The sequence below is a fragment of the Nasonia vitripennis genome (genome assembly GCF_009193385.2).
Source record: "Nasonia vitripennis strain AsymCx chromosome 2 unlocalized genomic scaffold, Nvit_psr_1.1 chr2_random0009, whole genome shotgun sequence".
NCBI classification, from domain to species: domain Eukaryota; kingdom Metazoa; phylum Arthropoda; class Insecta; order Hymenoptera; family Pteromalidae; genus Nasonia; species Nasonia vitripennis.
In genome coordinates, this window is record NW_022279616.1 from 997,646 (window position 1) to 1,024,426 (window position 26,781).

General features: G+C 36.5%; 1 protein-coding gene across 6 annotated transcripts in view; it reads right to left on the reverse strand.

Annotated features, from left to right (window-relative positions):
- The window catches only part of LOC100114196 (ADP-ribosylation factor-binding protein GGA3), a 197,275-nt gene that overhangs the window by 65,527 nt on the left and 104,967 nt on the right, over nucleotides 1-26,781 (reverse strand). The window lies entirely within an intron of this gene.

The window sequence follows — 26,781 nt, forward strand, 5'->3', positions numbered from 1 at the left end:
TCCAACTTAATTAGAGGGTCGACCTATCTGCTCCATTGCACTCATCCTTTTAGTGTTCGAAGCCTAAGCACTTGTGGCACTGCACTACCTTCACACGTTTTCTTATTCTGCAACTTACAAGGCCCACGCGTATGTGTCCTGTTTCTAGAAGCTCCTCGGTCTCTCTCGCTGAGTATCGCTGTGGCCATCCTAAAGCCTCTTATTTTAGGCGTCAACAGGGTCACCCTCCTGCTATTGTCTAGCTTTCCAAGGGCTCCTCCTATTGCTGCTGTTACCTTTTCTTCAGTAGCTTCCAAGTGCATGTCCCTTATTTCCAGAGTGGCCTTCCTTTCTTCTTTTTTGACACGTTCAAGGTCCAGCACTGCTTTTTCTGCTTTCGCAGCAAACGCAGCCCTATCGGACTCTCTCCCCAGTTTTAGGAGAACGTCTCCACTTCTTGTTTGTTTAACTACCAGCACCATCGTTCCGGTAATGTCCGAGTTAATTCCTATCGGAATTTCCCCAGGACTTCCACCTACGTCTTGTTTTACCCTGCTTTCACTTGTATCTCTTCTGGATGCTCTGGTGCATTGTGAGAGACTTTCGAGACGAGGGTCTCACGTTGCATCGCCGCTTACCCTGTCGTTGTGTTTTCTCGTCTTGCTTTCCGTTGCTCTTCTCTTCTGGGCTATTAGCCAGGTTTCCTCTTGCTCTCAATACTTGCTAGAACCGCGTCTTTGTAGAGCCGTCTATGCTCGCCTCTTATTGTTTTCTCTTGCACAAAACCAAAATTCAAAGCCGTAATTATTACGGTCACCCATTATATCTCCTAACATGTGCAAGTCTTGTAACTTCATTACCATAACTTTGATTTTTAAACTGGCTCTACAATGCCATTTATGTACCTTGGTGTGTCAAATATTAGGTCGTCTACTTCCTTTAGCAGCTTGTTTGAGTGCTCCTCTTCTTGCTTTCGAGCCTGTACTGCTTCCTGCCTGCTCTGGTTCTATTCTGGTTTGTCTCTGTTTGATGTATTTGTGCCTGTGCTTCTCACACTGGCAACACTTCCCAAACTCTCTTGACAGCTCGTTCTTGGTCCAAGGGATTCTCCTCCCAAGCGAAGCTCTGGCACCTTCAAAAGGGACGTACTTTTTTCTTCTATTTTCTCTATCTCTTCCATCGCTTTCGCGAAGTACGTTCTAATCGGTCTGTGCACGTTGGTTCTGCCTTCGGCGTACTTGATTGTTTTTTTTGATTGTATCCTTCACGACCGTCAAGTGATCACCTTGCTCAACCGGATTGGGAGTTTAGGTCTCTGATGACGACAGGCCTTGGTTTGTCCTCCCTTTCCTTTCTTCTCTTCGACTCGCTTCCCCAACCTTGTGAGTTTGCCCCCCTCTCCTCCCCCTCCCAAAAACTATGGAGCCAGCGCTGACCACCGGGGCATTCACCCGATCGGAACCATCTTCGACGGGGTTCGACTCAGAGGTCTAACCCATTTGGGGTAGTTTTGTTATTAACTCACTATTTATGTTCGATTTTTTTTTGGAGTTTCTTCCCCAATCCTGTATCCTAGGAAGGAGGCCTTTAACAATGTGCTAAAATCCGGGCAGATGCCCTTTGGTTATTTTAACAGGGTTGCTAATCCTTCCCCATCTTTCCCGTCGCTTGTGCGGCAGGGCCCTGGGCTTGGGACCAGCGTAGCGGAATTTGTGTGTGTGTTTATGTAAGCAGTATATGGGCTGGTATGAATAGACGGTGGACATGACCTAGACTGGCGCGACAGTAGCACGTGTTTATATAAACAGAAGCACTCGTTTACATAAACAGTAGCTAATGAGGCAATTAGTATGTCAACAGTGACTAATTGTTGTCAACATTAGTTGCGTAGGTCAATCAGCAAGATTAATAACCGCTACTGTATTGCGCAAGCGATAAAAAATATTATCGCTCTGATGCTTGACCTACTTGTAATTGACTATTTATGAATAGTTTTCTTTTAAACGCGGTTCGTTTCTCGCTGCTGTACCGAGACCAAGCTGCTTTTGAGTATAACAGTAAAGCTTTATTGCCCTAGAGTTAACTCTGATCCTTTCTGCGAAGTAAACAGTTTATTGTACTACGTTTAAAATTTATATAGCGGACCTAAAGAAGGGCCGGTTGATTTGTACAATGTTACAATTAGTGCTTTAATTTGCTGTAGTCATCTCTATCTGAACATAAAAAGGTGTTTGTAGAAAAGTTATTTTGATTCTTTAACGAGAATGATGGGGAGGATTTTTTTAGACAGATAAATTTTACTAAGTTTTTTTTGAAATCGTAAAGAATGACGACTCATTGTTCTGCTTTTTTGATTTTGACGTCTTGATGAAAGGCTGTTTCTCCTCCCAAGTGAAACCTTTGTTCGGTTGCTGCTTGCTTTGCTCCTGACCCATCGTAAACTTGCACATTGACGATCTCGCGAATTATAATTCATATCAAAATGAATGCGTGCATATGTATCTAATACACTGAGCCGCAAAGCTTTCTCTGCATTTCAACTTTAGTAAAGGAATTTATACACAGTGAAAACAGAATTTCTTTATACACTGATATTCATGCATCTAAAGCGAACGCCAAGCTGCCCAGTTCGAGCGTGCAGGAGGGAATAGCCATTCCTGCTACTCGAAAACAATCAAAAGCACTCAAAAATAATCAAATTTCAGAAAATTTTTGATAATTTTTGAAAATTTATGAAGATTTTTGAAAATTTATGAAAATTTTTGAGAATTTACGAAAATTTTTGAGAATTTATGAAAATTTTTCAAAATTTATGATAATTTTTAAAATTATGTGGCTTACGACTCAAAATACGCAAGTTTTCATTCTATCTATTTGCATAAAAACAGGTCTTCACAGACACTTGTCAAAAAAAGTACAGTATGTAACAAGGGGAGAGGGGCGGGGACAATTTTTACCTTAGATGAGATTTGAGCACTCGTCTCCGTCTCGGGCGCCTTTGACACTGACCCCCGACTTCACCTCGTGCTTAAATCTTACCCTTAATAGAATTAGCCCTTCCCTCCCTCCCCTAGTTGCACAATCTACACTATATTAAAATTTTATATTATAACTCGGATGATTGGAAGGTCTTGGATTTTCGTTCTTATTAAGCCTCGGATTTTCCGTATTCTCCGATTAAAATTATTATCTACTCTACCAATATATTAAAATTTTATATTTGGTCAATTTTGTAAAAACCCTTCAAAGCTAATAAAAAGAAAAAAATTAGATCTATTTTACGGTAGAAATGTTCTTTGAACTTAAATCATTCAAAATACCGAAAAAAAAATCAAATGTATCAAATTTCAATTAGTTTTTAGCAGTAAAAGAACTTAACAAATGTCCGTCTGTCCGTCTGTCCGCATTTTTTTGCATTTATTCCACAAAACTTGATGTATTTTTTACATAAAAAACTATTTAATGGTATAGACAGGTGCATATGATAAAAATATACATTCCTACTAAAAAACATTTTCAAGATTTGGTCCAGGTAGATTGGAAGCTCTGGAAACAATAAAAAAAAAAAAATATATATATATATATATATATATATATATATATACTTGGTTTGATGAAAGGGACGCTGCGATTAAATATTCTGCAGATATGCTGTTTTTTTTTAAAGCCATCTATTTGAGAATATGAGATGACGAATGCTTTATGTAATCGTGCATATCATAAGATGTAATAAGTAAATTTGGCCCAGATAAAAGGAATGATGCGATTAAATATTTGTGCAGATACCATTTTTATTAGTTTGTGAATATAAAATGACGATTTATGTATTCATGAATATCACAAAATGTTATCTGCAGATTCGATTTACATAAAATGGATGCTACGAATAATTACTCGTGCCTAAAAAAACTACTAAAAAGGACTAAAATCTCAAAAAATTGTGACGTGGCCAATTTGGGGTGAGAACTCGCGCCTCAACCCCGTCCCGAAGCCTCGACACTATTATTTTTCTGTAGATCTCGGAAGGAGTTCCGCGAGGATTCCGCTGTTCGGGTTACAGCGGTGTGTAAGGGGACAGAAATCACAACTCTCTAAATTCTCTTTACCCTCTTTATTAACTCGGATTCGGCTGACACTCTCGGCCGTCGGCTTCGCGGCCGACTCGTCTTGCACGCTCTCACACACACACTCATGCGCGCTCTCGCACTCTCACGAGGCTTGTTGCCTCCGCACGTTCTAGCGCTCACTCTCTCTTTCTCTCTCTCTCTCTCTCTCTCTCTCTCTCTCTCTCTCGCGCACACTTCGCCCTCACGACCTGTTCGTCTGCCCGCCGATAAGGCAGGCCCCCGCTGCTTCCGCGGCCTCACTCCGACCGCGCTGCGACTCTCCCTTCTCTCGACCCAATGCTCGCGTGCGATTCCTCGAACCGCACCCACGCGGCTCTTTGTCTGGACGGATCCGGCCTCGCTGTCGTAACGCTCACGATTTAGGCTCCCGGTTTCGTCTCACACAAAACGCAGATAGCTTTCTCTCTCTCTCACTCTTTCTCCTTCACTCGCGCACTCACTTCGCGGCACGCAGTACCAACGGCAGGCCTCAGCCTGAGTAAGCTGGACTTACAGGTTGCTCGCAATACGCTGGCCTCCGGCTGTCTTCCGGCTCCGTCTGAATGCTGATCTCCCGTCTTCTTCCTCGCCCTCGTCTTCTTCCTCGCCTCGTCTTCTTCCTCCGCACCTCCCTGTCCTGGACTGGCCCTGCGTCGCTGGTCGTCTCCTCACGATCCTCGTCACCTTGGCCGGTCTGGATTGGAAGCAACGTCTTCTTCTCGCCTCGCCTCGCTTGACTCTCCCCCAACTCTCTCACACTGGCTCTCTCTTGACTCCTTGCACACACGAACGCGCTATCCCGACACTCACACTTTATGGACCAAAAAAAATGTTATTGTTTTATTATGATTAAATACAATAAACTTGACTTTAGTTGATTGATCTCAGTTCTTTTTTATCTGTTATTTCGTTGCGGTATATATGAAACTCACTTAACCTTTTACTTTTATAAAAGTTAATTTTCTTGTTTATAGCTGTTTTGATTGGAAACAAACTAGTGAACGTAGAAGACAGCAATTATAAAAAGCAGAAAACTGCTTTGAACTATGAAAAAACTGTTGTCTTCGCTTATTAATATTTATTGTCTGTTGTATTCATTTTTTAATTTATTTTCTAAACTGTAAAATTTTACACCTGAAAAAAAATAAATCCAACTAAAGTATCTAGCAAACTAAATAAAACTGAAGACAACAAGATTACTTTCATATGTGTCTCAATTCCGACGTTTTTCTGCTATCATCTGCAGTTCATAACGTTTTTTTTCAGTTGTTTTCATTTTTCTTTTTCGTTAGGGATTGAAGATATCGTTATCTTTGTACAGAATATAAATGTTATGATTGTTTTAATCTCACAACTTACTTTATTTTATAAATGTAAATAAAAAAAAGATTAATTAATATTATTTTATTGTTAGATTTTGTTAATATAATTATTACTGTCATCAAATAATTACAAAGCGTTTAAAAACATTTTTTAATATTCAAAATTTCAGGTTCAGGTTAATAAAGATGAAAACAAAAAGGATTCAAGCGTTGCCGATGACGCTAACAAGGGGGGTGCGGCCGATCGAGCTGCTCATCGTTGCTATTACATCGAGTAATATTTGATGATGCGAGTCACTCGCTTATCGATGGCGAGGACAGCGCTACAAACAATTCGTCGCAGGTGGGCGAAGGCGATAGCAGCGGTCGTGCTGGTACCGCTCCGTCTATGTCAGTAAGTGAAGAGAAAAAGGTGGATTTAGAAGCCAAAAATAATATTTTAATCCCGAGGGTAGCTATTAAACTCGCATTGCAATCCCAAAGACCACCATTCAAGCGCATGGATACTTTTGATTGGTAAGAACTGGTAATCAACGATTTTCATACGTTTTTAACACGTTTAGCCACGAGTTGCGACGATATGATAGGTATTACAATATCAACCAAAAGTTTTGAGCATGGGTCTACAGGGCTTTCTTATAGAACTGCTAATAATTTTTCAAGCGCACATCGCGATGGCTGTTACATAACCGAATTTATTTTCAGTCCAAAATTCTATGGCTTCTGAGCTGTGGTGCTAGCTACAATAGAACAATACAAAGTTAAGGATATACAGTTAAATTTGTCTAATTCTTGTAAAATAAATATTATTCTAATTCTTCTAAATTATTTTCCTTCTATTCTATTGAGTTGGGGAAAAAATAATTTCAGTTCTTCTTAATAGATGGCGTTGCTTTTCTACTTCCGTAAAGGGAAATCTGCAGCGCAGGCTTATCGAAAATTGTGCAGTGTTTATGGTGATGAGTGCTTAGGTGAACGCCATTGTCAAAATTAGTTTGCTCGATTTTGTTCAGGAAACTTCGATCTTAAAGATGAACCTCGCGCTAGAGGGTCAACCGTTGGAACAGTCGATGAAATTCTTGAAAAATTAAAATAGACTGACACATTTCATCTCGCGACATCGCCATGGAACTAAACATCGACCATAGAACAGTTTTAAACCATTCACATAAGACTGGATACAAAAAGATGCTCGATACTTGGGTTCCACACAAATAAACGTCAAAAGATTTAATGAACCGAGTTTCCATTTGTGAATCCGTACTGAAACGAAACAAAATCGAACCATTTTTAAAACAAATAATTACGGGCGATGAAAAATGGATCATGTACGACAATCATGTGCGAAAAAGATCGTAGTTGAAGCCCGGAGAAGCTTCACAAACAGTTGCGAAGCCCATATTGACGCGAAGGGAGGTGTTGCTAAGTTTTTAGTGGATTGAAAGGGTATTGTTCATCATGAGTTGCTCGAACCTGGACAAACTATTAATTCAACTGTCTACTGTCAACAACTAATACGATTGAAGCAGGTGATTGAAAAAAAGGCCAGAATTGATCAATAAGAAAGGCGTTGTCTTTCATCTCGACAACACTAGAATATCTTCAATGACTCGTCGAAAATTGAGAGAGTTTGGCTGGGAGTTTTAATGCATCCACCGTATAGCCCGGACCTTGCCCCGTCGGACTATCATTTGTTCCGGTCTCTAGAAAAGTCTCTTAATAGTGTAAAGCTGGATTCAAAATAAGCTTGTGAAAATCATTTGGTTTAGTTTTTCGCCCAGAAATACCAGAAGTTCTACAGTGACGAAATTATGGTTTTGCCAGATAAGCGGAGAAAGGTCATCGATCATAACGGTAATATATCATTAATTAGTGTTCAAAATTTATATTAACAAATATGCCTTAAAAAATATGAAAAAAACCGAAATTACTTTTTTCCCAACCACAATATTTTGATGAGCGTGATCGTGAAAATAGAGATAATAATAATTAGCAGAATTATCTCGCTCCTAACATCGCTCGGTTGATTAGGTATATATATTAATAGCTCTGAAGAAAATTAAAAAGTAATAAGAATATAATAATAACTACAAAAAATGAAAAGGTTACGCTATTAAAAATTTTAATGAATTTTCAATAACAAAATTGGATGCCATGTTTGATTTCGATTTCGATGAATTAGCAATTATGGAGATTGGTTTAGGTAGCATGAGTGAAATATGTGAATTCTGTAATGCTAAACATTTCAAATTTGAAAGATTATGTAATAAGAAGTTTTCTAATTGTTTCAATAGAGAAACCGTTGTATTATCTGACGATATCACTTATTCTTAACGTTTAAAAGAACTAGTTTCTGGAAATACTGACGTAAGTAAACACTTTTTAACTAATATTAGACAATTTATAATGCACTTGTCTTCGCGTTTTGGAGCTAGATTTGACGCTCTTTTTGGAGCATGCCCTCAAGTTATTCGAATAAGGAGTCAAAATTACTATGTAATGTGCCATGCTCATAAAATACACGTATGTATATAAAATGATTATGACCGATGCCTGCGTGACTGCAACCGGATATACACACAGATAATGCATCAACTAACATCCCGAAAGCGAGCAACTAGATTGCAACATGTATCGAGCGCCGAAAATCAGAGCGAGTGCTTCATCCTCTGTGTCAGCACTCCTCGCGCGAGAACCAGAACGCAAAGTATACGCGTCAATCCTTTGTGTGGCAGATGCTGATTGGACTACCGCGATCTTTCTCATCTTCATTTCACAACTGCCTGTATCGACACCGAGGCATTAAAAACCCCGGAGTCGATCCACGCAGTGCCTTTTTACGCGAGTCAAACTGCTACCGCGAGCTGTACCTGGTGAGAGAATACGAGGGCTGTGAATTTGCGAGCATCGCCTATTGAGTGCGTAGAAAACACTCAAACTCTGCACGCAATTCAATAGTACACCTCTTCACTTGCTAGTCCAGAGTCCCGTGCCTAGTAGGAAAGAACCCGTCAATAAATCTGGCGTGAGTGGAAACACAGCTTAGATAAGTCCGAATAACTTGCCACGAGAAATCGTGTAGGATAGAACTGTCAGCATCTGTTATACTAGGAGACTACGTCATCCAACGTGCAAGAGATCTACTATAATTGTAAGTCGCATTACTAGAACACCGTAGATAATAATTAATATAGTTAGTGAATAGAACAACGTTAGTGTCACGTCAACCTACTATGACCTAGACTGGCCGGTCAACGCACACGAAGATAATACGTTCAACCAACGAAGTACCTCACCACGGTAATAGGGAATATTCCACGACAGGCATAACAGAGACCAACGAACCAACAACGGTCGGCAACGCAGAGCACGACAAAACAATCAAGCCACTGACACGCGCGGCGGCAGATGAAAGGGCAACGATCCTGAATAAACTAGGTCAAACAAGGGGAGACACCCCAGAACTACCGGACAATAAGGAGGCCATAAATCTCGGACAAACGACCCAAATAAGTGGAAATCGATACGACAATGAGGGAAATTACAATAAAGAAAACCATTACAGCTGGCCAGACTAGGAGCCGCGCACTGAGGGACACCGATTAATAAAAGGGGCGCCCACCCCTCCTGAGGCATACACCCTCCCTAAATCCTGATTGGCCAGAACCTTCCCTATGCTTATGCATTACCCTCATCCCTATAAATACCAATGGAGAGCAAGGAAGAGTAGCTTTTCGTACTCCGGAGTTCTTACTGGTAGGGCGAAGCTCTCCCCGACTCGTGACTTAAACTATTTTTCTGTAATCGAACTGAGAATCAGAGCATTCGCCAAGTTTTTGGACATAGTCATATTTCTACCTCAGACACGAGTTGTACTGTTGTACTCAGTCGAGGACTTGTATCTTGTACCATTTATAAGCTGACTGAAGATGAATAAACCATTTCTCTCAATTACTTAATCCTTGCGTACGAATTATTACATTTCAAACTCCGCGCCCTTTAAGACGAGCTACAGCACCAGCACGAGAGCGAGCCACCCTATTGGTAACTACAAGTCAGCTTCGTCAAGGTAAGTTGTTTCTCCTACCAATCTTCTCAAATTCACGTCAGTGTCGCATGCAACGTTATTGTGTCAGTACATAGTGTTTAGACCTAGCTAGTCCAATACATTTAGAAGTCACTCTGAGTTGCATTACTCCGTGAGCTATCACTATCGCACGGTCAGCCGAGCTACCGGTCAAGTCGCGCGCTTCTTTACCTTTTCCCTAGGCGGTATTGCGTGAGCGGACTGCGCTAAATAAAAGGTCTTATCGACTCGGAATCTGTAATTATTTCTATCGTGCGAGTATTCGCTCTGTGCGGTCACCTGGACGTAACATTAGTAAAATTATATTTAAACGAACATCATAACATTTGTCAATGCCTAAAACTGTCTGTAAAGTGAAGTGCTCTGGTCCTATGCCAATAAAACAAAAAATAACAATTTAAATAAATCTTGTGTCCATTTATTCCAAATTAAATATACATATCAAGTAATATACCAAATTTCTAATAAATACCAACTACGTGGACATCGAAAAGGTAAGGACTAACAAAACATCAAAGCAGCACCACAGACAGCCACCAGACAGACAAGCGTCCGATTAAGAGCGAGCACGGACCGCACATCGTCCACGCGCTACAACTGTGTCCGCACATAAACTCACGCGTCCACCTATATATTATAATATCGACTCACACGTAATTCGTTATTCGTTCAGTACATAAGGGTTCCGAGCCAACGGCTAGTTCTCTATAATTAAATAATTATTTGTACTCGCGCAGCCCGTATTCAAAATATATCAAATACGGTCTTTACAACCACAATGTTTATAACTTACATCCAGACGAAAACGAAGCCAGAAGATATGAGCACCTATACATCATTGATTATGAAATTGCCTCGCAATCACGATTACAAACTAATGTGTCATGTTCTTTAATGCTATTAAAAAAATTAGATAATTTTTTTCGACAGTAAATATGTACGCTAAATCATACAAAATGATGCACGAAGTCGAAATGGAAGAACAAAATCGTTTGAAAAACAACAACGTTGAGTTTAATAGTAAAGAAATTATATTGTACTAGCCGAAAGACTCGCTCGCTCACGCTCGCTCGTAATGTCGAAATTGATATTTTTAAGTTATAACTTAATTACAAAGAACAAACTAAAAATTAACATTTATAGGAGATATATCAAAACATACAATAAATATAATTAAATGTAATAATCAAAAGTTATTATAAAATTAAAAAGTAGATCAATTTATATATTTTTTAATATACAATCGAGGACTCAAATGCTCGTTGTAATCCTAAACTTTTTTAATATAGTAAATACAAAGTAAATATATTAAAATTTTTAACTAGTTGTGAAATTATTTTAATGAATTTTTTTTTATTATCAATTTTATAAAAGTATTATATTTGAAATTAGTTTTTTTTTATAAAAGTAATAGAAATTACATACGTGGCATTGAAAATGTTTTAATAAAGTTTGATGATTTTTATTTCATCATATTATATTTATTATAATATTTAGTATACTCAAAAGATTTTATATACATTATATTAAAAATGGATTCTTAATTTTTATTTATCTATTACTAAACGAATATTTCATGTGAATTGTATTTTATAAGAAAATTATATCGTGCATTTGATTTTTAGTAAATTATAATTAAAGTTACAAATGGCTTTTAAATGTTTGGCGGAAAATTTCCAACTAATTTTGAATGTATCAACGAAGTAGTTGAAATACTAACAGAAATTTTATGCACTAACAATGTTATTGATAAAACTTATGTTAGTAGCTTTAATAAACAAAATACTAACGAAAGAGTAATTTTAATTCCAAAAAATACAGATGTACTAAGTCTTATTAATGAAATTCTATCAAAAATGGAAGGTGAAGTTGAAGAATATATTAGAATAGATTTAACGCTTAATGATAACGACAAAAATTTAAGAACTGATTTACCATTTGATTTTATAAATTCACTAACACCAAATAGCCGTCCACTACATAAATTAAAATCAAAAGAAGGAGCAATTGTTATATTATTGAAAAATATAAATTTAAATGATCGATTTTATAAACGGGTCAAAATTAAAAGTTGATGCAATGTTACAATATTCTATTCATGCACAAATAATTGATGGGAGTAAAATGAGAAATAAAGTATTGAGTATTTAATATAAATTTAATCTTAATTACATATTAAAAAATCCGTTCCTAACGTCGCTCATTTAAAATATATTCTGCAGTAGTGATAATATAAAAGTTTTGTTAAAATCTTATTTCTTAATTTTTTATAATATTAACAAAAAATGTCTTGATGATGATCATAAAATTTTTATTAATAGGCTGTTTCCAAGTAAAGATAATTTACACATATCTTTTGAACAAGAACAGTATCAAACTAATTCGTATGATTGCGGCGTTTTTGCTATAGCATTTACAGTCTGGAAATCTTAACTGTAATATTTAAGAAATCTAAATGTAGCGGACAATGAAAGCTTAACCAATATATCTTGAGAGTTATTTGAAAAATTTAGAAGTATTTTCAAAAGCTTACAGTAATTTAGACGGCCTCTCAGAACATAGTGGAAGCCTATTTAACATTTTAGAAGCTTGCATTAAATTTTGCTGAAATGTTCATGAAATCTTTTAAGAAGTTCTCTGAACACTTACTGTAATCTTTCTCAGAAAATTAAACGGCATTTTAAAACTTTCTCAAGCTTTCAGTAAGCTTAATTCATTTCTGCAATATTTGGTAAAATACTTAAGATGGTAGTAGTAGTACTGGTAACTAGTACACTAGGAAGTACTAGTAATATTGACTGAATTATTTCTGAGTTTAAAGTGTCGCGGACATTTCCGTCTTCCAAGAAAGTTACACGGAAGCTTTTTGAAAGGTTTCCAAGCTTTCGTGAAGCTTCCCCTAACCTTCCATGCTATGTGGGATTTGCAGTCGCTATTGTATTTAATAATTGCCCATGTAATGTACCATTTGATATTAGTAAAATTCGAGAACATTTAATATCCTTTTTAATTTACTCCTCTATTATTTTTGGTCTTACCTGCTTATGATCGTTTTTCATATCTTTTTTTTGTACATTGCAGTTTTTTTACACTCATTTGTTGATTCACCGGTAGATGAAGATAGCCAGACCATAAAGGAATGGCTAAAAGATCATGCCAGCCTGCGAGACAAGCTACTGGAAATAAGGCGCACGACCAGAGAAATGATGAAAACTCTGGAGAATCAGAAGAACGTGAATATTACAATATAGGATGGATTATCTATTATAGGATACACCATAATCGAAGCTCTCACGACCCTCGACAAGATGGAAGATGCTGCAAAGAGGCAGTCCCCCCAACAACCCAGAGCGGACAATCAAAAGCCTCAGAGGACGATAAAGTCGAAGAAGAGGGAACGGGCATCATCCGACGGAGGAGATGGTATCCCCGCCAAAAAAGACAAGAAAGAGGACAGAAGGGCACCCTCCACGAGCAACAAAACTGCAGAGGCACAAGAGCCTTGGCAACTAGCGGCAGGGAGAAAGGCAAAGAAGAAGGAGAAGAAAAATCAGGAGCAAGACCAGCCTCAACAACTGAGGAAAAAGGCAGAGAGGACCCCGCGGCGGAGAGGAGATGCAATCGTCGTAAGACCGGAACCGGGAAAAACTTACGCCGAGATCTTGGGACAGATCAAGGCAAGAGTAAAGCTGGAGGAGCTGAATACGGAGGTTAAGTATCTCAGCAAGATAAAAGAGGGCGGCGTTCTGATTGGCGTAGGTAAGAGTGATGATAAAATGGAATCAATCACTTAAAACGGCCATCCAAACCGCCATTGGAAAGGCAGGCACAGTCAGGGGAAAGATCTCCAGAATCACACTGGAAATTAGTGACATCGACAGTCTTACGACGCAGGACGATGTCCGCAGTGCTATCACAGCCGAGACGGGCGAAAGAAGATGCCAAGGCAACCGCTCTGCTCAAAAAAGGGAAGATCCGTATCGGCTGGATAAACTGCAGAGTGAGGGTTCGCGCGAACCCCACGCGATGTTATCGCTGCCTCGGTTATGGACACGTAAAGGCGAGATGCAAAGGACCCGACAGGAGCGCCAACTGCTGGAAGTGTGGCGCGAGTGGGCACAAGGCAGCACGATGCACTGTGCCAACCCAACAATGGAGGTGTTTCTTATGCAAAGACGCTAAGATGGCCGAGGACAAGACGGTGCATGCACCAGGCACCGATACGTGCGCGGTCTTCCGGTCGGTCTTAAAAGCGGCAAAAACGCAAGGACAATGGCGCGGATACTTCAAGGCAACCTGCACAGAAGTAGGCTCGCCCACGATCTCCTACCGCAATTTGTCGCAGAGGAGAAAGCGGACGATACACGGATCGAGACACACCCGGCTGGGTGTCCAACGATGCAAAAACCGCCGCAGTCTGGGTGCCCAGGCTCAGAATCGCAGAATCAGGGACGGGGGATGACTACGTACGGGTAAGGGTGGGCCGCATCACTTACTTCAGCGTATATCTCTCACCGAACCTTACTGCGGCGGATTTCGCGATACGACTAGGGGTGCTGGAGGACGCAATAAGAGACGTATCCGGGTAACTCGTCATTGGGGGCGACTTCAACGCGAGGGCCACGGAATGGGGTATGACGACAACGAATTGCAGAGGCAGGGCCATCCTCGAGATGGCAGCTCGACTAAGCTAAGTGGTAACAAACGATGGAAACACCACTACCTATCGCAGACCAGGTTTTGGGGAATCTATACCGGACGCGGACACTTCTTATAGACCATTGAGTCTATTGGATACGATGGGAAAGACGGAGGAAGCGCTGATTAAACTGCGAATACTTAGCGCCGTACGCGAAGCGGGAGACCTATCTGATAAGCAGTATGGCTTTAGAAAAGGACGATCGACCATAGGGGCCATCGGAGAGGTAACAGACGCGGTAAAGAGGGTAGAAGAGGTTAGACACGCGACTAGAGACATCGTAGTTTTGGTAACGTTAGATTTAAAAAACGCGTTCAACTCAGCAAGATGGACCGACATACATGATGCCTTAGAGTCTTTCGATGTGCCGCAATACATTATGCGTCTTACGGAAGATTATCTGAGAGATCGGGTTATAGAGTATGACACGAAGCAGGGACGTAGAAGAAGACCTATAACTGCAGGAGTAGCACAGGGTTCGATCTTAGGGCCGGACTTCTGGGGCATCTTGTACGACGGGTTTCTAAAACTCGAAATGCCGGGTGCGTGATGCTTGTGGGATACGCAGACGACGTAGCCGCGGTTATAACGGCACGTAACGTGGACATCGCGCAAGCGAAACTAAACGCGATTATGAGTAGAGTGCTATGGTGGATGTCGAAGTACGGCTTGACTTTAGCGTTTAATAAGACCGAAATAGTCCTCCTGACAGGAAAGCGCATACCTACCATCATGCCGATGAAGGTAGGCGGCGAGACTATAACGACGAAACCATCAGCAAAGTATCTAGGGGTAACTCTGGACACGAAGCTGAACTACGGAGAACATCTAAATCGCGTCTGTAAAAAAGCCATGACTAGGATAGGTCAGCTTAGTCGACTCATGGCCAACGTGCGCGGGCCTAGGCCAACAGTCAGGCGGCTACTCATGGCGACCACCAACTCTATCCTATTATACGGAGCAGAGGTGTGGGCCGACGCGATGAGCATGAATAAGTATCGGAACAAGATAACGGCTGTACAGCGAAAGTGGGCCCTTAGAATAGCATGCTCCTACCGAACGGTCGCGGCCGAGGCATCGAGGGTAATCGCGGGGATAATCCCCGTGGATCTTCTTGCGACTGAACGCAAGCGGATCTACGAGGCTCGCTTATCGTCGAATAGCATCTCGATCGCCGCGGAAGAAAGAGAAAAAACAATGCGCAATTGGCAGACTAGGTGGACCGAATGTCCAAAGGCTAGGTGGACTAGGATCCTTATTAAAGATGTATGCCCGTGGGTGGACAGGAAGTGGGGGGAGGTTAACTTTTACCTTACCCAGTTTCTCTCCGGTCACGGATACTTTAGAAGCTACCTGTTCGCGATGAACAGGGTGGCATCACCGGGGTGTAAGTACTGCGGTGACGAACGGGACGACGTGAGACACGTTTTTTGACTGCCCACGCTGGGCCGAGACACGTAGAGTACTGGAGCTGACGATAGGGGCGTTCACGCCCGAGACTGTAGCTGAAACGATGCTTGATAGTAAGCAGAACTGGGATGAGATAACGGCGTACGTGGAGAGAACGTACGGTTCTCCGCGCGAAGAACAATGACGGTTGCTTGCAAGACTAGTTGTCGGCTAGAATAGCTTAAGACAGGCGACCCCCCGAAGGAATGCGAAAGCGGCTACCGGGGGGGGGGGCGTTTCGCGGGCTGGTGTCCTACACCAGGAGAGCCTCACACACGGGGAGTCTCGCACGGCTCCTGTCATGGTGCATTATGCATTCCTCCAACTCTCCGGATAAACAAAAAAAAAAAAAAAAAAAAAAAACTCAAAATAAAGGTAATTATGTCTAAGAATAGTACCAAAAATTTGGTTTATTAATGTGAGTATTTATAAATTTTTGATGAAAAATTGTGATCTTAATTTCAAAGGTGTGCCCCCTTAAAGTCAACTTTATTATATGTAATCATAATGAAGATAAACGAAAAAATTGTTTTGTTTATCAAAGGGCTTATTTAACTTAAAGTTTTAGTTATTTTACGATCAATTAGGAACAACTCTCAAGATACTTACTACGTAACTGGCCATGTCTGTTCATTTTACTTATGGTGTTGTTGATTGGTAACTTATTTATGTATTTAAACTTTATAAAATAGTTATTTCGATACAATGATATAAAATCAATGTAGATAACACGACATTAATTTGCAAACATAATTTAAAAAAAGTATGTAATATGATGTAACATGTTTTCCTTGTGTCTAAACAAATTATAGAAATTAGATATAAGTTATGAAAATTGTATTTATCTATTTATAAATAAAAAATATGTAAAAACAATTAAATTTAAAAAAATTAATATTAACTTTAGCATACGATAAAACTCTTTAAAGGTACAATATAATGTATGTGCTAAGTTAAAATATTGATAAATTAAATATTACGTTCTAATAGATACCCTAGTGGAAAAAAAAGTAATAAATTGTAATAAATTGTAATAAATTATAATAAAACGTAAAAAAATATAAGAAAACGTAAGAAACTGTACCTTTTTGTTGGATTTCGGATCTTTTTTGTACACTTTCTTACATTTTCAGATTTGTTACCTTTATTTTACATCTTATTACATTTTATTACATATGTTATTTTTTTGTAATTGTAAGAAAAAGTTAAAGGATGTAAGCAGAAGTACGAAAATAAAAAAGTCGCCATTTTCTTATATAATATTACGCGTACAGAAATTTTTTTACATTTTGTTATACTTTCTTACGTATTTTTACATTTGTTGTTTTAAAGAAGAGACCCTCATGAAATCCTGGATCAATGGATTTGTAATAAATTGTAAGAAAACGTAACATAATGTGATAAAATGTAGCAAACTGTGATAAAACGTAAAAAAGGTCCGAAATCCAACAAAAACGTACAAAATAGTACGATTTGTTACATTTTCTTATATTTTATTACACTTTAATACATTTCTTATTTCCCCTAGGGTAAAAAAAGAAAATTTTAGTTGTTCACCTATAAACAAAATAAACGGGCATGGCAAGTTACGTAGCAAGTATCTTGAAAGTTGTTCCTATAATTGATCATTATATAACTTAAACTTTAAGGGGGATCTCCACTAATTTTTAATTTTTCTTACCTTTTGCACCATATCCATTATCAGCTTTTAAGGGCTTGATTGTTGTGATAAACGAAGGACACATAGCAATTTTGGGCCATTTTAATCCACATATACTTAAGTTATGATATACAAACCAATAATAATCATTAAAATTCAAGGTTTTTGAAAAAGTTACTTGCGCACAGGGCTTCGACTAAATCAATCACTAAAATATTTTACTCAAGAGTAAAATATTTTAGATTAGATTGCATACTCTTGAGTAAAATATTTTAGATTAGATTGCATACTCTCTGCTGTAGACAATGTCCAGGTTTCAGGGTGACATCTAGATCGACGAGACATCGTCTACGAGAATGAGCACCATGAGTACATTAAATCTACCAAAAAAGAAATTGTACCTCCCTGTGGACGATGTCGAGGTGTCAGGGTGACCTCTAGGTCGACGAGACATCGTCTACGAGAATGAGCACTAGGTGTAAATCGAATCTACCGAAAAACAAATCGCGCCTACCTGTAAAAGATCTCCAAGTGTCAAAGAAAAGTCGATAAAAATAGTGCTGAGTCACGATTTAGATGACCGGAGAATCTTAAAAACGAGTTATCTACCTTTAATCCGATTTTTTTTATAATTGTAGAAGCAACTTTTAAAAGTTTTTTTCACAACAATGTAAAGGAGTATGTAGTCAAGAAAGGGGATTCAAAATAGCTTAACATAATTGTAAGAAGATATACATTATTAGAAGGCAAAGTTAAAAACACATTAGAAACATCAAATTAATATTATGTAGATTTAACACGCAATTCTAATCATGATAAACGTAGATATAACACAGCTAAATGTGGTGAAGTAGCTGTGGTATTTGTAGGTGAAAATAGTCAACTACCTGAAGATCAAAATGTATGTATATATTCAAAACATAGAGTACCTAATAATATACCGTACATTAGTAAACATGTAGATCCTATGTCATATCCACTTATTTATCCTAATGAAGGTTTTGGATGGATAACCTAGCATATTTCAATGCTACAATTGTATTGTCATAAATTTAGCATTAGAAACGATTTTAATCCTTACTTGAATTTAGGAAAATTAACTCAACAATACATTGTTGATGCTTGGATAAAAGTTGAGGTTCACGATTAATTTTTTTTAATAAAAATCAGCAACAATTAAGGATTATTTATACAAAGGTGTCATAGATCACTTTAAAAGTAAAAGTAACGATGACAACGTAAAAATTGAATGAATGGTTATATTACCTTCAACATTTTCTTAAAGTCCACGATCGTTTCAATAAAAACAATATAGCTGATAATTGAATTGTAGTTCCATACAATCCGTATTTATTGTTGAAATTTCATTGTCATATTAATGTTGAAATTTATTATTATCAAGTAGCGCGGTAGCGCACCGAAGGCGAGTTTGAAAAGCAGACGAAGCTGCGGCGCCGCGACACTATTTACTTCTATATTGGTGTTCGGATTTTTATAGTATCCAGAAAAAATGCATATTATTACTGTTTCCAATAAATTTTTAGCTTATTAGCATGTTTTTGTCCTAAACTATGACTATACCAAAAATATTGGCAAAAAAACTGTTTCATTTTCAAAATAAATAGATATGTAAAACCCGAATGCTCAATTCATCTCTTTGTTCTCCAAACAAATGTTAGGACCGTTAAGTTAGCTGCGCATGCAGTGTAGTTGGATTTATTATTCATCCCGATTGGCCATGCCCAAAATGTATGTACACAAATAAGTTACTAATAGGCAACACCATAAGTAAAATGAATCGGGCATGGCAACTTACAGTTTCCATTGTTAAATTATTTATATATTTAAAACATGACTATTTTTCATTGGTCTTATTACCTTTTTTATCTATGGTTACAATTATAACATTTGCTACAGCATTTATTAAGTCACAATCGACTTCCATAATAATTTTGCGAAATACATCAAACTCGCCTAACCTTTTACTTTATTAAAAGTTAATTTTTTTAGAGATTTAGTATTATTTAAATATTGTTATAAAGGGCATGATTGTGCATTGATAAAAATGAGTCAAGGTAATAATGATAATGAATGTAAAGAAGATAATTTCAACTACAATAAAATAAAACAATATTTAAATACAATATATAAGCCCTTCAGAAGCAATGTATCATCTACTATAATATGCAATGTATGTTTTGTCACACGTAATTTTTCGATTAGATGTACATTTACAAAATGAACAGTTTGTATTCTTTAAGGAAGGATCTTGCATGTTGATATACCATATTTTTACGTTTTCAATAAAAAAAAAACAAAGAAATACACAAAGAAAAAGAGTTTGGAAGCTAATTAGAAGTTATAATTTGGGATGAAATAACAATGACATTAAAACATGCTTTTCAGGCAGTGGATAAATTATTTAAAGACTTATGTAATAATGACATTGAATTTGGTGGCAAAGTAATGATTGTAGCAGGTGACTTCTGACAAACACTACCTATTGTCAAACATGGGAATCGAACAAAAATTATTGAAAATTGTGTGAAAAATAGACATTTATGAAGTAAATTCCAAATAATGACTTTAAAAGATAAAATGACAGTTAGTTATTGTGACAAAGAGTTTAAACAATGGCTATTAAAAATTGAAAATACTCTAACAAATTTAAAATGGACAATGATTAAACTTTACTTGTAACAGAATTATTATCAATTAGTGATATCATTATAGAAATTTATGGAGATTGCTATAATAATGATAATGCCAATAAACTTTGCGAAAGAGTAATTTTAGCGCCGAAAAACAATGATGCACTACAAATTAATAAAAACATTTTAAATAGGATGCAAGGCGATGTAAGAGAGTATCTAAGTATAGAGTCATGCAAAGATGGCAATGAAGAGATATTACCAATAGAATTTTTAAATTCACTTACGTCTAATGGCCTACCGCCTCATAAGTTACGTTTAAAAGTAGGTGCTGTAATTATTCTACTGAGAAATTAAAATTTAAATAATGGACTTTGTAATGGCACTTGATTAATAGTAAGGAAAATGATGCAATTCTGTATACAGGCAGAAATAATTAGCGGTAAACAATTTGGTAAAGTTGTTTTAATACCACGAATTGATTTGACTTCTTTAAAAGAAGAAATTGCTTTTGACATGAAAAGACGACAGATTTTAGTACGATTAGGATATGTAATGTCAATCGACGAATTACAAGGCCTATCATTTAACAAAGTTGGTGTCTATTAACCAAATACAGTTTTCAGTCATGGTCAATTATATGTAGCATTATCCAGGGTAACGTTAAACAAAAATTTAACAATTTTACTTACAAAAAATTTAAGTTTCAAGGATAAAAGTAAAAATAATGATGATTCAAATAAGATATATACGAACAATATCGTATATCATAAAATATTAAATTAATAATAAACTAATAAAATATGTCAGTTATTGAGAAAAGATGTGAATGGATTCACGGAACACAGATACCTTAAGTATACTTAATATAATAGTAAGTACATATATATAAAAATATAAATTAATAATGAACAAATAATTCATCTCCTATTTGAAATATACATGGGCAACATATAAATAGTGCGCTTCGAATTATCAATAATAATAAACAAATAAAATATCTTCTATTATATATATATATAAATTAATAATGAACAAATAATTCATCTCCTATTTGAAATATACATGGGCAACATATAAATAGTGCGCTCCGAATTATCAATAATAATAAACAAATAAAATATCTTCTATTATATATATATATGGGCAACATGTAAATAATGCGCTATTAATTATTAATAATAATAAAAAAATGAAATTTGTCAGTTGTTGGGAAAAAATGTGAATGGCTTCACGGCACACAGAAAAGTTTAAATAACCTAAAATTTAAAAAAGGCCCAAAAATTTAAAAAGCCTTAAAATATTAAGGTTAAAAATTTTAAGACCCAAAAATTATTAAACCTAAAATGTTATCCACCTCATAGATGATGTCTAGGTATCAGGATCACTCCTAGATGTTAAGTTATTGGGAAAAGATGTGAAAGGCTTCACGGCACACGGGGACATTGAGCACTTTAATATAATAGTAGATATTAAGTTAAATTTTCATACGATTAGAAGAATGCCCGATCACGCTCTCATAACACGTCGGGAATCTGAAACCTTTAGCAGTCTTAAATAAACGGCGTTTTCTCTCCCAAAAAGTAGAAAATTTAAACGTAAGAGCAAACTTGAGGGGAAATTCAAAGTAATACTCCTTTTTCTCCTTTTAATGACGTTTCGACCCCGGTTCGGGACCATATTAAGCTTTTTATTAAAAAGAAAAAAAATTATAAAAGAGGTTAGTACATATAAATAATGATTTTGTAAATATTGCTTATGTATTAATTGTTATCACCAATAGGTAACATTTTTTAATATAAGTGTGTGAATTCCTTTCTATATTGTAAAAATTTAAAAGAAAAATTCAAAGGTGGGAAGATAACGTCTTTGGTAAGGACCTCTTCTAGCCTTTATGTTGGAATATTGGCGATCCCATGCGACATCTAACCCCGTCCGATGGCGCCACTGCGTCCAAGAAGTTAAGATATCTTAATCACGTGACACGCCGCTACCAAGAAGTTAAGATGTCTCAATCACGTGACCCGCCGCTGCGCTCGGCGGCGCTCTCCGCCCACGTCACGCGTCTAAGCTCCGTTGTTCATTTTAAGTTTCAATAAAGCCACGTTTAATAATCTTACTTCTCTTGTGAAGTGTATCTTAATTTACGTATCACCTTATCCTAATCGCGTCTAGAAAATCCTTATATTCCGACAGGTTATGAGCCCCGCTCGCAACTACTGCGCGAATCGGGAAAGTGAAAAGTGATACGTAAAAGTAAAAAAAAAGGGAGCTTTGCATTCAACAAAGAAGCCAAGAACCTGGACGCGTCGCTTTTCAGCGAACGCCACGAACACGTCTCAACAAGAAGCTAGGCCTATCAGGACAAGGAAAGCTACACGGCGCACAGTGGGAGAAAATGGACAAAATTCGAGCCACGCGTCATTTTTAATCGTAGAGCCACGATTTTTTTTTAAACTCTTTAAAAAAGCATCAAGTTTAAGCTACAGGTGCGGAAATTATTGTATCACCTCCCCCTAAACCCATGCGACCCCTAGAAGCCACCCCTACCAAACCACAAGCAGTCTAACTCATCTATCCCAGGGAACAGCGAGTTAAATCGCTTTATTTTTTCTTAAAATAATAAAGCCACACACCATAAGCCAGCTAACCACTTAACCACTCACCCCCTACCCCTAGAAAACACCCCTACCAAACCATAACCAGGCTAACTAGCCTAACCCTGGGAACAGCGAGTTCAATCGCTTTATTTTTTCTCAAAATAATTAAGCCACACACCAGAAGCCAACAAATCACCTAAATACGAGTATTGAAATATTGGCGATCCCACGTGACATCCAGCCCCGTCCGTAGCTCCTCGAGCCAGCAACACGCTCTCGGCTCACGTCACGCGTCTAAGCCCCGTTGTTCTTTTTAAGTTGCAATAAAGCCACGTTTAATAATCTTACTCCTCTTGCCCCCCCCCCCCCCCGTCCCAGCCTGCAAATATAACAATTAGTTAATAAAAAAAATACCAGGCTATAGATATTGATTTGCCCTTTTATTCTACGTAAGAATTTCAATTTGCCCCTTTTTAGTTTTCTCAGGAAAAATAAATTAATAATTCAAATTTCATCTCAACTTTAAATAATCGTATCTCTTTAACCAAAACGTTTTTGAAAATCTAATAAACGTTAAAAAATTGCCCTTACGTCGATTCTATTTGCCCGCTAGTCAAACATGAAAAATATTTATGCATTATAATCTAAAATAATAAAATAGTGTTGTGGAATATGAGCCTTCGATTTTTTGCTATACTCACGTATATGCGGTGTTGCCAAATCGCCGCGCAAGCAGGACAACTGGACAACACAGCTTGACAGCTGGTATGTATACAATGGTACTTGTAAATCGGAGTTATTAATAAAAGCAAGTCATTAATCAACCATCTCCAGTGATAGAAAAATAAGTATAAATTCAATTTTAATTTCAGGCAATCAGTTGCATGCAATTTTCACGGGTCTTATCATCACAACTGCAATTACATTGCCCATTCATATTGCAACAACAAAATTGTCAATCAAACGTTTGAAGGTTAACCTGGTTTTACACCAGTACCTGTTGCTCATCCGGTTCAGGTTGTATCAGGGAGCAAACAATATTATGCAGCAACAGCTTATTCAAGAACAGATAAACAATCCTTGAAGTAAAAAAAAAACGATACTCTATATTTGTATATTTGTAAATAAAGCTGTTTCTATAAGATAATGTTTATACATTTTAGCAACAAGGGAATTTTGCTCAATTGGACAGCGCTGTAGAAAATTCATCTGATGATATTGATGAGAAGGAAGAAGAAAATGACGATGATGAAGATCTTAATGAGAAAAAAGAAGAAGAGCAGGAAGATGCTGGTCAAGAGAAGAAGTTAGTATTTCCATTAATGCTACTACCTTGATTCTCAATCTTCAATAATCAATGTAGATGCTGTGCAATGAAGTCTGTGAATAGTTTAATGCCAAGGAGGAAGCTGAAGTTCATGCAGTGTTACTCAATGGAGATTCACATAATCAATTAGCGATTGCTTACCATTTAATTACAGACAATAAAATTGCAGATGTAACAGCTTTTAGTCCTAGTGGAAAAGTTCTTTGCGATCTTAGTTTTTTTTGTATAAAGGGTATCAAATGAGAAACTTTCTTGTAATTGTTATATAAAAATTTTATTTTTCAAGTCTGTCATTTGGAATTCCTGATTTCAATAAGGATCTAATTTTATTTTTAAATGCAAGATGTGAAATACCTCTTTAAAAAGAATAACTCTGTAACAGAAAAAATGTTAAAACTTTATAGCGTGTAAAGCAAGTGTGTCATTTTTGAACACGTGAATCGTTGTTAAAGAGTATTTTTAAATATTGCATCCAAATAAAAAATTAACTCGTGTTATTTAAAATATAATTTTTTTAGATACAAAGGAGATCACTTCTATCACATAATTTAAATTTGACTATACTACCATAGATATTAAATTAATGATTATTACTTATGATCTAAATTTTGAATTAAATGAATTTTGTTTTTACATAAAATATTTCGCTAATTTTTAGTTTAGGTGAGTTCTTCGGTAACCTTTTACTATATTTAACCAAGTCATTCTTCTCTATCCAGTGATCATTACTGTAGCAGTATGCCACATAATGACCCATTCCTATTGGATCGATGGGTGGAATGTATTTGGCTACGCCACAGAGAATAAAACTTTGATTTTTTATTATTAAAGTTTTTGGTATATCATCCAAACTCGTGGTAAAATTGACACTATCAATTTTGAGAACTTCTGATGCGTATAGCGAACTTCTATATGCCTCATCTGTTTCAATCCATAAGTATGGTCCTAAATCATACTTAGACTGAGCACTGTCATTGTTGCAATTTTTGCAATTCCAAGTCTTAGTATCGAAATAATTATTAACTTCTCTTTCTAAATTTATATAATTACTCAACCAAGCAATTTTCAAATTGGGTAACGGTATTGTTATTTTTTTGCAGTTTTCAATATAACCACATAGATTGCATTCCGTTTTTTCTACTGTACTTTCATAATATTTCATTAATGATGTTAAGTGTTGTCCTATATTAGTATTACAATTTATAGTACTGTTACCATCCTCTTTAAATAATGAATACAGCATGTGTGCTCTATTTGTGTAAAAATTATTGTTGACTCCTTGTATTGCATGCTTTGTTATCGTGTTTGCATAACATAAATGTTTCTGTGCTGCTGCGTCATTTATACTGTTTTCTATAAAATTTTTAAAGTCAACTACTTTATAATAAGCACTACTCAGAATCTCTGTGATTGTATCGAACGCACATGTATTCTGGAAACAAATTTTTTGTTGCTTCATTTGTTTTGCTAACTGTTTGTTTCCATTTGTTATATTTTTTTTTGTTGGCTGTGCCTTTTTTATTATTAGGTTGTTGCAGCCGTAGGACAATATCTGGATTTAGACGTACATGTATACCTCTTTGTTTTTGTATATTGTCTGTTGTTAAACAATCATTTTCATTTTCTACTATGTTTTGCTCATTTCCATTGGGTAACATTTCACTACAATTTAATGAAGAATGAAATGTCAGTTGTTTTTTGAATGAAACATAGGTATGGTCTTGTAAAGAGGAATCCATCGTCATCAAATCATTATCTTTTTCTATTTGAGATCCACTTGTATTTACTGTTACTTCTTGACCAACATTATAGTTTTCAACTGATTGAACAATATCAAAAGATTTTTCTTCGCAATCAGCAAATACCACATTATTTGGTACAGCCGTTGATTTCAAGGAATCCGAAAAAATTAGATTTTAAGTATATACTCATTTTTATAATATACTAGTAATAGTTTAACTAAAATGCACTATTTGTTGTTACGATATTTTATATAAAAGTCCGTATTAATCTTTAACGCTTTTAAATTCCGCGCGCGCTCTAAACGATACCGCGCGCAGCGCCAATTTTTTCATATATCATAATCATATAGCGTTATAGTGTAGAGTCAAAATAACTTAAGAGGTTATCCCAAGACTTGTTTAACTAAAAATACTTGTGTACGAACGTAAAAAATACACAGAAATTGTAGTTTAAATAATTAAAGAAGAGCTTCGGATAACCTCCTGGCTCTGATATATATTGTGCTCCAAAAGGAGACAAATGTGGGTCCAGGACAACGGACAAGTACGCAGTATAACCTCTCTTTCTATAAAGGACTATCAGATAAGTATTCTTTGCAATCCGTATTATACTTAAACAAAATTTCATTTAATCAATAAGCTTAGTTGCTTTGTGTAATTTTATTTTGTTTATTTTCAGCTTTTGGAATCTATACGTTCATCTTTACAGCATACATATCACCATGGATTTCTACAATTTGAATTGTCTTTCCTGAAGTTTAAACTACAGCTTTTAGACACAGATTAAGTATGGAAATTTTTTACTATTTCTGTATTTAATGCATAGTTATTACAAAGAGAAAACTAATGCGGATTTTTGTTGATTAAGTTTTTCTCAGGGATTTGATTTTGAAAATGTAAGCAATATTTTAGATTATATCAAAATGTTTCTACATAATTAAAATCAATTCCCTGTGTTCATGCCATAACTAATGTATTGAAAAGTAATAAATGTTTTAACTTGTCACCTGAATTTTTGTTTGAACTATCATCAAAATCAATATTGGAATATTTTTTCCTCCATCGTTCGACGTCAAACAAATGTTCATAATATTCAAATAAACCTAAACTACATCATAATAATTTTCTTTACTTGTCTCTATTTTCAAATCATTAATGG